The sequence below is a fragment of the Lissotriton helveticus genome, chromosome 4_1 (genome assembly GCF_964261635.1).
Source record: "Lissotriton helveticus chromosome 4_1, aLisHel1.1, whole genome shotgun sequence".
NCBI lineage: Eukaryota > Metazoa > Chordata > Amphibia > Caudata > Salamandridae > Lissotriton > Lissotriton helveticus.
Window position 1 is genome coordinate 940761257 of NC_136063.1, and position 14259 is coordinate 940775515.

Here is a 14259-nt window from a genome sequence, read left to right on the forward strand (position 1 = left end):
ACTCCCTTTCTTTCCTTCCCTTCTATCTCTCTCTCCCTTCTCCCTTTCTCACTCCCTTTCTTTCCTTTCCTCTCTTTTTCTCTGGCTTGTTTTTCCTTCTCTGTTTCTCTCTCTCAGTCCTTAGATATGCGCATTAAACCAGGTAGAGGTAGACACTTTTATTGTATGCTGGCCAGGGAAGCGCCACGCTGCTAATCCTTCATGCTGCCACCTGCTATTAGCTCTGCTGCTAGCGCGCTTGCTCACCGTGATCGCGCACTCTGTTATGTTTTTAGAAACTTACCAACTGTTTTTTAAATACTTTTAAAATTTATTGGGGCTTGTAATTGCATTGTGACTCCCCGGTCCACCACAGCTTTTACAGCTGATTGTTGTGGAGGGAGGATCACTTCCCGACTTCTGGGTGGCCACGGAGGAATGACCATCTTGGAAGCGGCGTTCTAGTCTTTAACCGCAATTAAGGGGCAGATTGTACTTAAAGAAAGCATGGAGCCGACGCGCAGATGAAACCAGATAGAGGTAGACACTTTTATTGTGTGCTGGCCAGGGAAGCGCCACGCTGCTAATCCTTCAAGCTGCCATCTGCTATTAGCTCTGCTGCTAGCGCACTTGCTCAGCGTGATCGCGCAATCTGTTATATTTTTAGAAACTTACCAACTGCTTTTTAAATACTTTTAAATTCATTGGGGCTTGTAATTGCATTGTGACTCACCGGTCCACCACAGCTTTTACAGCTGATTGTTGTGGAGGGAGGATCACTTCCCGACTTCCGGGTGGCCACGGAGGAACGGCCATCTTGGAAGCGGCGTTCTAGTCTTTCCCCGCAATTAAGGGGCAGACTGTACTTAAAGAAAACATGGCACCGAAGAAGGCGTCTGCGCCCATCCGGGACCAGGGGCCAGAAACCCTTCCTTAACAACCACATCTGCGGGGAAACAACTAACTGATACCAGCTCAGAACTTCGGGAACTAAAGGTAACTGCCCACACGCAATGCCAGCACTCGATGAGTGCAGAACAACCATTGTATTGTCTGATATGTGGGTTCCAGGGAATTAATAGAGACCACCACAGGCAGGGAAAGGAAGCTGAGATGACACAATGGAAAACAGTGAAAATGGTATTAATTAATTACAGATCGTTACCCAAACACACGCTGGAAATCAGACTTTTAATCGAGGAAGAGCAACTGGAGGTTCTATTTCTTACTGAAAGTTGGCTCAAGGAAAGCTCAGCACCAGAAATCTTAGAGGCCTTACCCCATGGCTACAAAATTGCCCGACTTGACGGAGTTGGAGCAATGGGAGGAGGGCTAGCGATTATCCACAAGGCCAGTGAGGAAGTACACTGTCCCCCCTAAATATCGACAAATCTGGTAGTTTTAGAATATCCTTCTCCGCCATAAGCTCCTTCGCAGGAGGACTGATCTATAGACCCCCGGGCCCTTGCACCCGGTTTTTAGACTTAGCCCCGGACCAACTGGCTAGCATGCTTATAGAGAAAAATGCCATTACAGTGCTAGGTGATTTTAACATCCACCTGGAGGATCCCAACGACTCCTCCGCTAAAAGGTGCCTTGCTGATATGGAAGCCTTACAGCTACCACAGCTGGTGCCCTCTGCTACATATGAGAAAGGTCACCTTTTAAACCCAATTTTTTCAAACGATCAGAGACTGAAGGTATTAGACCCAATATAGATGCCCTGGATGGATCATGCCCTGATCCCACTGCAACTCCACTTACCCATAGCTGGACAAAACAAAGGTCTCACAGTAATGGGACGTAAATAGCCTAAAACAGTGCCAGAGGCATGGATCCGGGATCTAGAATCCTCCATGCCCCTAGACACTAAGGATCTGAATGAAGCCCATAGCAACTGGCTTACATGGATAAACTGTTCCATCGATAGGAATTTTAGGAAGCCAGGTCCTCTATTATATAAAAATGCCAATAGATCCTCCTGGTTCTCCCCTGCACTAGTTGAGCAGAAAAAGAAATGCAAAAGACTGGAACAAGAGTGGAGGAAGTCCTAGGATCCTGAACTAAAAAAAAACTACAGAACTGCCATACATCTCTATCAAAAAAGTGTCAGGAAGCGCAAGCTGCTTTCTATGAAGAAAAAAATCGCCAAATCCTCCAACTCGTCCTGGGAACTCTTTAAAATTGTAAAATCACTTACCACCATAGACCAAGGGCCAAACAGCCCCCAGCACTCCAAAGACAGGTGCAATGGTCTGTCCACCTTCTTTAAAAGTAAAGTTGAAAATATTTATAATTCCCTCCAACCCAAACCCACAAGGATTTTAGGAAATGCCCCACTCCACAAATTGAGTCCCAAATCGAAGCCCCTTTGGCTGCACTAGCTCTCATGACCATTCCCTAACTAAACCAGACCTCATTTCCACCTTACTAAAGAAAATCAAATCGGGATCCCCGTTGGACCCTGCCCCACCACACATTCTTGTCCAAGGAGGAGAACCCATCCTCTCTCAAATTGCAAACCTCATTAATCTTTCAAGGACTGGAAACACGCCATTATTAAACCTTTGCTGAAAAAGCCGCACCTGGACTCCTGCCTATAGTGGCCAAGATGGCAGAGAAACATGTCAATACCACAATTTCCGCCTTTCTCGAAAATAACAACGTCATCCATCAGACCCAGATGGGGTTTAGACACTATCCTTGCACTCTTTCAATCATGCATGCATTTTTCTTGTAGTTATGTAATCACTCAGCCAGTACTCATGCACTTTTAAAATCACCCAGTCAATACCTTTGCACTCCTGTAATCAGTCAGGCAGCATCTTAGTCCTACAGGAATCATCCAGGCAGTACCCATGAACTTATAAAATCACCCACTTACTTGCTATGTACTCCAGTAAACCACCAGATATTACCCATGTAGTTATACAATCACTGAGGCAGTAGTTATGTACTACTCCTGCAGTCATGCAATCATGCAGGGTGTATCTATGCACTCATGTAATGACCCACACAGTACTCTGTAGTCATAGGATCACGCAGGCTCTGCTGTTGCACTCATCTATTCACATAGGCACTTCTTAATGACTCATGTATGCCTTCGGGTACTATTTATACACTTATCCGTGCACTCAACGTCTATGTCTGCACTCATGCAATTTGCCATTCACTTTTCATCTTCTCCTGCAATTACTCAGTGACTACCCTTGTACTCATATAATCGTCCAAGCACTACCCATGGAGTTTTGCAATCACTCAAGTAGATCTCTTACATGTCTTAGTTTCTAGGATTCACTATATTACAGAAATAGTATATACACATTTCTTTTAGATATGATGATGAGTTGAAAAGGTAGAGTCATATGTATGTGCGCTTGTAACAATATGGAGAGACTTATAGTTGAGTTTTGTAATAGTCTGCTACTTTATAATTGACTAGGCCCAAAACTCATGCAGTTATAACAACATCCAAGTACTCGCCATGCAGTCTTTCATTGATGCAGGCACTACATATGCAGTGCTGTAATCACTCAGGTATTAGTGCTGCACTGATGCAATCATCTAGGTACTATCAATGCACTCATGCAATCAGAAAGGTATTACCCATGCAGTCTTTCAATCATGTAGCTACTACTCATGCACCTATACTCATGCACTTTGTTAGGAAAAATGTTTCATTCTATTTCCCTCTTTCCTGTCGCAGTGCAGGCAGGAAGGATACTTTAACTAACACTGGTACATTGGCACAATCACAAGAATGTACAGTTCACAGTTGCCTTGACTCCTTCTGTTCTTGAGGCACGCTGGTACAATCTGCACATGCTCTCGTCTTTTAATGCAAGTCACAGCCTTGCTGGATTCAAAGGCAGCCATTTTTTCTTAGGCCCAAAAACAATTCAAACACAAAAGAGTATTAACTTTATGTAAATAAACCCATTATGTTTTTCCACCCATAATAATACCTTCTACTATTTTTCCCTTGCAAAAGCTATTAATTTCAAGCAGCATTAGCATTATTTGTGCACAACATGCAAAACAAAATGTGAAATGTACAACATAGCATTATTATGCATTAGTGCATTAGTGTAAATTTTAAAAGCGCACACAGTTAATGATATTATGATATGATAAAATTATTTGTTGAGCACACGTTCACCAGAGGTTTCTTAGTGCTTAGGCAGAGGGGCGTTGACAGAGGCGGAGGGAGGGGACTAGTTGTTGGCCTGAGAGAAAAGCCATGTTTTGAGTGATTTCCTAAACTGGGGATAAGAGGGGATTTGGTGCAGTCCCGGGGGGAGGGAGTTCCAGAAAAGTGGTGCCAGGGACGAGAATCTCGGGTCCCCGTGTTTTTTCTGTTTAAATAGGCGAGGGGCAAAAGGTTCAAACTGGAAGAGCGTAGGTCGTGGGATGGAACTTAGTGCTGTATTCTGGAGGTGATAAAAACAGGTCCGTGGGAGGACAGGGCTCTGTGAATCAGGCAGCCTAGTTTGAAAAGGCTGCGCTGGGTCACTGGGAGCCAGAGTAGCAGGGGTTTTGTGTGGCTAAACTTCAGCTGGCCATGGACAAGCCTGGCGGCTTGATTCTGAACCATTTGAAGCCGGTGCGATTGATATGCAGGGATATGCAGGGATTCCGGCATAAAGTGAGTTGGCGTAGTCAATAGGCGACATGATTAGAGCCAGGGTGACTTGAATGAGAGCCTCAAATGATAGGAATCTGCTGATTTTCCTGATTCTTCGTAGGAGGAAGAAGCAGACACAACCGAGTTGATTTGGACCTTCATGGTAAGATCGCTGCTTATAGTGACGCCCAGGCTCTTTACCGAGCTGACAGGGGAAGGCGGGCGACCCAGGGAGTGGTGCCAAAATTTAGAGTTCCACCGGTTACCTGGGGACCCTGTAAGGACCAGCTCTGTCTTGTCTGGATTAAGCTTTAGCTGGTTTGCGTTCATCCATTTATTGATGAAGGTCATGGTGGATTGGAAGTTCTCCATAGAGGAGGGTGAAGAGTTGATGTTGAAAATAAGCTGGAGATCATCGGCGTAATTAAATGTGACTATTTCTCTCTTATGAAGATCAAAAATCAGGGGGAGAATGTACAGGTTAAACAGAAGGGGGGAGAGGGAGGACCCCTGGGGGACCCCGCAGGTCAGTCTTTTTTTCTGTGACGAGACGCTAGAAAGACGTACCACTGGATAGCGTTCGTTGAGGAAAGAGGTGAGCCATCCCAATGGAGGGCCCCGGATGCCAGCGCTCTCGAACCGGTCGAGCAGCAAGTTGTGGTCGACAAATCCAGGAGCACCAGTGCCTGCGTGATGTTTTGGTCAGCCCCCTTTCTGAGTTCATCGTGGACGGCCAGGGCAATAGACTCGGTGGAGTGTTGGGGCCTAAAGCCAGCTTGGTGAGGGTCTAGAAACTGGGAATTTTCCACAAATGTGCTTAGGCAGTTTTCGACAAGAGCCTCCAAGATTTTGCCAAGACAGGGTAGCAACGATATTGGGCGGAAGTCGCTAAGTACTTGGGGGTCGGCACCTGCTTTTTTGAGGATAGGTGCAACTTCCGCTATCTTGAAGAGGATAGGGACAATGCCCGTGGTGAGGGAGTTGTTAAGGAGCAATAGGGGGGTCTCAGGAATGCTGAAAAAGATCTCGCGGGCAATGTGAGGGGGGCAACTGTCCCTCGGAGAGCCTGAGCGGACCTTTTTGAGGAGGGAAGAGAAAGCCTCCTGAGAGATCGGGGGAAGTGATCAAAGAGGGAAGGATTGCGATGAATGTAACCAGGAACAGAGGGTGAGGTGGCCTTGGGGATACTAGATTTGATGTTGGAAATTTTATCAATAAAGTAGGAGTTGAGAGAGTCACAGAGAGTTTGTGATGGGGAGGGTTTAACAGTGACATGGTCGTGTTTCACGAGTTCGTCCACGATGGAAAAGATGTCTTTGGCTTTGTTGGTAGATTCCAAGATCTTCAAGGAGAAATATTCAGATTTAGCTGTAAAAATGGCAGTTTTATAGTTTCTTAGGGCTGAATTAAAGGTGGATTTTTTCAGGGGACAGTAATCGAGTCTCCACTTGCGCTCGATTTGGTGCAAGTTTCTTATCCTTGAGGTCCTTGGTGAACCAACGCTGAGCGTCATGGGGCCACTTGTTTTTAAGTTTTTTCAGCGGGGCGAAGTTATCTCTTGCCGAGGCCAACCAGGCACTGATGTTTTCTGCCTGAGCCATGTAGGCTGAGAGGTGAAAGGCATAGAGGTGGATAAGAAAGTGCAGAGAGTCATGATATCAGCCCGGCTCCAATTCCTGATCATGGAAGAGTCTGGTGTTGGGACTTTAGTGGTAGGGGTGTTGGGGATGGAGAAGGAAATAAGATGGTGGTCAGACCATGTGCAGGGAGAAATCTGTAGGCCGGTAATATCGAGGTTGGAGGTCCAGACTTGGTCCACGGTATGTCCTTTTCTGTGAGTGGCTATTTTAATGTGCTGGGTGAAGTTCATTCCATTAAGCAAATCAGAGAACTCTACAGAGCAAGGACTTTCACGTGGGTCATGTGGCCAGTAGTTAAAGTCACCATTGATAAGGATTCTGGCATGGTTAATCACCAGCTCAGCTGTTAGATTACTGAATAATTGGGGAAAATTAGGCATATGGGCAGGGGGCCTATAGACTAACACACATGTGAATGAGGAGACTTTAGATACAAACTTAAAGAGGAGGCTATCAACAGAAGGGATTGTTGATGTGGAGAGAGAAGTGAAGTTATGTGACTGGGAGATGATGACCACGACTCCCCCCCTCCCCACTTTTCCCTCAGCCTGTTAGCCTGGAGGACGTAGTAGTTGTCCGGAATAGCAGCCAGAATGTCTGGGGTGGAGTCGGCTGTTAGCCATGTTTCTGATAAGAGTAGTATGTCAGGCTTGATGGAGTCAAGAGGATAGAAAATCTCTAGTTGGTACTTGACCATCGAGCGGGTGTTAAGATACCAGATAGACAGGTGGTCCTGACTAGACCTGGAAGAGGGGGGGAGGTTTTGGGGAGGGCGTCCCTCTGGCTAGTATGTGGCGTGTGGACAGGAAGATAGGGGGTGGTACTGCAAGTAGTGTTTTTCGGGACAGTATCCCAAGTGTATCTAGAATTCTCCTAGTATCTGAGTTGATGGGTCACTCCCCCTAAAGAGAGTTAAGCTCAGCTGAGGAGTAGCTGAGAGAAAAATGGGCATAGTGCATGGCCCCTGGCCCCGGCCGGCCGCAGACGGGCGCGGACAGGCGCAGACGGGCTTGCCTTTGGCGCGCCAGCAGTGCGCCAGTGGTGCGCCAGCGACGCACCCGCTGTGCGCGTCTGCTGCGTGACAGGAAGCACATTGGCAGATATAAGCAGAAGCACGGCGCTAATCGAGGTGCTCCGCCCCCAACTGCCACTGATGAAAGACTGCCTGCCTGTGTGAGCCTGCACCCTCCACAACAATCGGGAGAGCCCCGTGGTGGACCGGGGTGCAGGCGGAAAGTGCAGAGAGAAGGCAGAGTAAGTAAAAGTTCATTCAGAACAGAGCAATGTGCAAATGAACAAAAGGTTTTAAAAATGAAGTGCCTAGCGAGGTGTAAGCGGCATACAATTGAAAATGCTGAGCATTGAATCGCCGCGCCTTACATGACAAAAAATGTTAATTAACACACATTATCAAGTCAAAAAGTCAAAAAGATTTTATTTGTTTTGGTACTCAACTGAGGACCACAAACTTAAAAAACAATTTACATAAGGATAAATCAACAGAAATTAGTATAGTGTTAAAAAAGACTTTAGAAATTTATAAAAATTATAACAAACCCATTCACTGGGTGGTTGTTTGCCCACTAGTAACAGATTTTTTACTGTAGTAATTTTACATTTACGATATATCGGGTCAAGATATCTTGCCCGTGCTAAGACTATATTTGGATGGGGACAAACAAATAAAATATGCTCAATGTCCTGATCACCTCCTTGACAGAGTTTACATATCGGGGAACCTGCTAATGACCATCTAGAGGTAAAGGTAGACACAGGTAAGATACCTAAGCGCAACATTGTTATAGCCCTTCTTGCACCATGCGTAAGGCAAAACCCTAAATATGGCTGTATTTGCTTATATTCCAATGTCTCAGTATAGAGTTTGTATGTAGATAACGTACTACAATATGCAAGATCAAGATCAAAGCTCAGTCTTGGTGTGAAGCATTTCAAAAAGAGTTTCAGTTGGGAATTTGACCAGGTAAGCAAAATGTCTTTAGTAAGATTAGCAATTTCAAATGCCGCTGACATATTCCTGTAAAAATTGAGTTTTAATGCCTCTAATTCAAATGTCTCAGTCTTTAGCAAGAATCGCAATGTTCCTTCCTTTGCGTGCAGAATATTATAAGCCCATCTGATAACGTTGGTGACAGCTATAGCATAGGAGCTTGGTATTGAGAATTCCAGTCTTAGAGCTTGAACAGGTGTTGATTTAGAAACCTTTAAGATTTTTTTCAAAATGTTCCCTTCGGTTATGTCCATATAGGACCATTGCTTTGTTGGTATGTGCTCGGTAGCATAAGATAAAACCGGGGGAATTTTTTCTCTATACACTTTTAGCAATGAAGAGAAGTGCCTGTTTCCTGTGGCAGAGTACAATCTAGAGAGAGCCCCGGCATGTAATTCTGATTTTCTCTTTAAGTTGTTTATCTGTTTTGTATTTTGCAAGTTCTTTGAGAAAATCCTGCCAAGGTAAGTATAGTCTTCTACTTCCTCTACTCTGATCCCATCAAGATTCCAACAGTATTTTACACTTTGTTTCCTACCAGAAAAAGCTACCACTTTGGTTTTTGTTAAGTTAGGAATTAAAAAATGATCCTTTGAATAGTCGTTTAAAGAGTCCAGTAACTTTTGCAAACCAAAAGGTGTAAGGTCCAGCATTACAATGTCATCTGCGTATAGCAGAGCGTGAATGCTATGTGAAGCAATCTTTGGAGGCAAATTAGAGCATTGTTGCAGATGGTACGGTAAATCACTCAGATATAGTGAAAATAATATTGGTGCTAAAAGGCACCCTTGTTTGAGGCCATTAGAAGTTTTGATCGGTTTAGTTAGTCCTTTTTCACTCCCCATTTGCACCTGGGACCAAGTGTTAGTATGGAGTTTAATTACGATCTGCAATAGATTTTCAGAAATTCCCAGTCTCCTTAATTTTTTCCACAGTGTAGGTCTGTCTACGCGATCAAACGCTGTCGAATAGTCAATAAACGCAGCGTACACTGGTTGTGATTTCTGTACGATGTATTTGTCTAAAATAGTCTGGAGAATTGATATGTTATCAGTAACTGAATGATTAGGTCGAAAGCCTGCTTGGTACTTAGGTATTAAACCCTGCGAGAAGGCCCAGTCTTTTAGTCTATCCAAGACCTCTGCAGCGAAGATTTTTCCTGTAGCGTCCATCAACGCTATTTGGCGATAGTTTCCAGCGATATTTTTACTCCCCTTTTTGTATATTGGAATTATAATACTCCCCTGCCACGACTTTGGTAGTCTCCCAGTACGGAAAATATAATTAAAAAGCGGTAATAACATCTGACTCCATTCTTTAGGATATGACTGCAAAACCTTAATGGGTATTTGATCCGGACCTGACGCTGCGGTACTTCTTGCTTTTCTAATATGCATTTCTATAGAAAATGCTGTAGTTTTTACTATCGGAATTGATTTATTTTCCAAAGTAATATCAGTATCTTTTCTGTCTGATTCAATTACATTTTCTTTATATAGGTATGTTAGATAGATTTCCCATTCCTGCGGTGGAACTGGTATAGCATGCAGTTTCTTTTTTGTTCCAGTCATTTTGGCAATCAGAGACCAGTATTTTCTTTGATTATATTTTTAGCCGCTACTTGGATATCCACCCAATTTTTATCCTGCAACATTCTTTTTTGGCTGATCTTCTCTCTTCTTAATTGATTTTTTAATTTATTTATTTCTTGTTGAGTTACAGGTGAAAAATTCAGGTATTGCCCTCGAATAAGTTTATTGAGCTTCCTCCTGGTTGTATTTTTGTTGGACATCTTGCAATTTCTCTTTTTATCTTGTTTTATCCTATCTAAGAGGGCTCTCTTAAGATTAATAATAATACATTCAAAGTTTGTTATTTGGTCGTTAGAATGTATACTAGTTAAAAGTTGATTATGTGAGATCATTTCAGTAATATGGTCTAAGGTCGCCGAGTTCCAAAAGATCCGTCTCTGATTGTTGTTAATTTCAATATTGCTTTTATGGAACATGATTCGGTTCGAAGAGGAGGGCTTTACCGACCAACCAGTATTTAAGTGTAAAAGAGCATGGTCGCTATCATCTGTAAAGTTAATACTCAAATGTAAAACTGTCTCCACTAGCTCCATACCACATATTATGTAGTCAATAATTGTTAGAGATCCTTTCCCTCGTCTTGTAAAAGACGCCGGTATATCTCCATCCACATTGCCGTTCAGAATTGTCCCATTTAGATTTGGCAAACATGCTAGGAACAATTTTCCTCTTTTGTCAGAAGCTTTCCCTTTAGGGAATATTGGGATAGATAGTTCCAGCGAATCATCTTCATATAGTTTTGCCCATTTTCCGATCTCGGCATTAGAGATTTTTCCATTCAGGTCACCCATAATTAAATATGACATATTTGCTCGATCTTCGATAATCTGTGCAATTGCATCCAAGGTTTCCACAAAAGTGACGTCCTGGTTGGTGCCTGGAGGGACGTACATATTAAAGAGTAGAAAGGCCTTTTTTTGGTCAAGGTTATGAATCTTCAGCGAAACCTTAATACATTGGAAGTTATCAGATTTGGACTCAACAACTTCTTGGAACCATGAATGCTCCTCACTCAACAAAATTGCCAATCCGCCCTTTGCGTGGCCTCGGTTTGTAGCTTTAGCCGGAATATCGTAGACATAGTAGCCCATCTGGTTGAAGGATTTTATTGCCCATGTTTCCTGTATAGCTAAAATATCAGGATAATTTTCGAGTGCTTCATTCATTTTATTGTTTGTTTTTCCGGCTATGTTCCATGAAGTGATCTTTAAACCATTGTTAAACAGTAAATTGTTGTTGGTGAACTAATTTATTGCTGTTTATGGTCTCCGAGACCCAAGCCCAAGACTTTGTTGTTTTTTTGACCTCTTTTACTTCTTGGTCTTGGCTCCAAACCTTCCTTTCACCTTTATTTACCTGAATTTTCAAAATTTCCTTCCTTGGACATGTTAATCCTGAATCATCTTGATTAGAGTTATTGAAATACCAATTCTCAATTGGGGTATTCAAGTTAGTTCCTAGGAGGCCAGTAATCTTGTTCTTAATTTTAATTTCCTTAGGTAGAAATCTTTCGATGACATCATAACCGCATTTATGTAATGTTTCTTTTTCCTTTATGATAATCCCAGGAAGAACTGATGACCAAAATACTACTTCCGCTATTTTATGATTTTCTTTTATGGGGAAGGTCACCAAATCTATTTCTTTGCTAGTTATAGTTTGTAAAGGATGTATTTGCTGTAGCAAATTAATTATCCTTCCTCGATTTAATGGTAAATTATCGATAGGAAAGAGTTCTTCAAACTGTAAACGGTTAGTCAAAATTTGTTCACCGCCTAAAGGCATCCTCTTATTATTCTCGCTTATTTCCTTATTTGTCTGACCTGCTCTATCAATTACTTTGGAAGGTATATATTCAATCGCTTTATGGTTCAATAACTTTATTGATGGTATATTTATGGTATCGCTAGTTGCCTCTACCGAAGAAAAGTTAGGTATTGCTTTATCGTTTTGTCCCTTTTGGTTTTTTTGAGGAGTGATTGCACTTTTGAATTTTAGCTTTTGGGATTTCTTTTTATTAATTCTTCTTAGCGATTTCCTTTTTCCGTTTTTTCCGTTTTTTCCTTTGTTGAGTTTTGTTTGGGTGATCTTGTCATCTCCAACTTCGTCAAGTGAAAGTATAGTGGAGGTTCCTTGTTCTTCTTTATCGGATCCTTTCTTTGGCAAGTTTTGTTTTTTGGAAACCGAAAAAATTGAGTACTCTTTAATAGTGGGTAAAGGCTCTTCTCTAAAAAGATTCTTCAAGGAATATATTTTAACATCCTTAAGCTTTTTCCGGATCTTTTTATTGGATTTTTCTAGTATTTTTACATCGGATGTTTGGGTACTAATATCACATTTAATTTGAGATTCAGTGCTAATGATAATGTTAGAAGAAATATTGTAGTTATCCTGCTTCGCATCAGTTATCTGTTTGTTATTTGTTACATCAGCGAGATCTTTTTTCCTCTTTTCTTCTACTAAAAATTTTAATATACCAATTTGAACATCCAAAGTTTGATCGGACTTTTCCAAAATATTACCTAAAAAAGAAAGAACCGATTCAAATATTTCCTGTAAGGTATAAAGAGCTTTACAAATAGGTGTTGCGGTATTAGTTGAATTAATGTCATTAGGAAGAAATGGGTCCAATGATGTATCCAGGTCTATTTTATGTTCTAATGATTGATCCTGGGACCTGGTAAGTGAATTATCAGGATTTAACTGAAGATCTGAGATATTTTCCATAAACTTCATGTCGTTTTGAAAAGGATCCTCGGTACAAGAAAGGCTACCTAGTCGTTTTATAGGTGTTAGAGATGTTAGGTGTGAGGACTCGTGAATCGGGATTTGTGATTCCTGTGTTGAAAATAAAATCTTTTGGTTGGATTCGGGACCCGAAACACTTGAATTTTGAGTAGTTTGAAAGTCTGGGAGGGGCAACTCTCTTGCCTCATTTAATGTTGTTGTTTCAATATTTATAGGAATTTCCCGGACATGGGTAGGAGCTTGCTTTTTTGGTGATAAGGCTAAAAAGTAGTTACTAATTGCCGGCGTTCCAGTTATCTGACCATGTTTTATCGCTTTGTCAGAAGATTTTCTGACTGCTTCCTCGGTGCCCATTCGCTTCATAAATATAGTGCGAGATCTGAGCTTTTTAAAAGCCATAAAGTTTTCCTTAGTCAAATTTGTGGAGGTATAGTTGATGTTTGCTTCTCTGTTGTTGATTGATACACTAACAGCTCTGGGAGTCGTCTATCAGGTAGACAGAAGTTACACTTACCACACTGATGCCGGTTGTTACTCGATCCAGGGACCCTAGGGTAACAGGATCTTATTTTTCACAGTAGAAAAATGTAAAATGAAAATGAGGTGGCCCGTCCCGTCCTGGGACGTCCCCGGACGGCCACAGACGGCCCGCCCTTTGCCCGGGCTTCGCCCCGTGCTCCGCCCCGTGCTCCGACCCGCACGCGTCCCGCGATGCGCGTTACAGGATATGATTAAATAGTGTGTCGGGTTGTGGGGGCGTGGCACTGGGAGGTGGCGCGGCTCACGTGGGAAGAGGACCCGCTGGAGGTGTTGTATGCTGGTCCTCGCAGTCCCGGGGCCGGCGCCTCTCACTCCTCTGCGGCCTCAAGGGTGTATATAGGCTTGATGCCTAAGTCCAGCAGCAAAAGAAAAGATTATTAGCTACTCCAGTAGCGTGGGCAAACAAACAGAGCAGAAACAGCGTCTCCTTCACGAGCGGCTCCCGCGAAGCGGGGGCCGCGAGAAGTTATCGGAACTTGGCTGGGGGCGTGGCACTGGGAGGGGGCGCGGCTCACGCGGGAAGAGGACAAGCTGGAGGTGTTGTATGCTGGTCCTCGCAGTCCCGGGGCCGGCGCCTCTCACTCCTCTGCGGCCTCAAGGGTGTATATAGGCTTGATGCCTAAGTCCAGCAGCAAAAGAAAAGGTTATTAGCTACTCCAGTAGCGTGGGCAAACAAACAGAGCAGAAACAGCGTCTCCTTCACGAGCGGAACACACATTATAAAAAGAGGCGTTATAAACTGAACATGTTTTTTTTTTTTTAATGCAACAAGCCAATGTTTTTTTTTAAGACAGGGACGGCGTGTAGATTACAAGGAAATGAGCTGGGAAAAGAGAACACTTTCCATGGTTATTCTTCAAAGCTAAATAGGCCACTTAAATCATAAGTTTTTCTCTACACTGCAAAAAACACATGTTAATTCAGCAAAAGCATTTCAGACTGACTAGGTCTCATTTCATGTCTTCATGTGCCATGTGTTTTCATTTGCACCAAAATGTGCGTGTCAATTTAAATGCAGTCTATCTGAATAACAAAAATAAAGCAATGCCTCACTCCAGATGAAATCTGCTAGATCACAGGTATAATGTATGCAGAGTGGGTGTTCCCAGGTAAAAAAGGGCTGTAGAA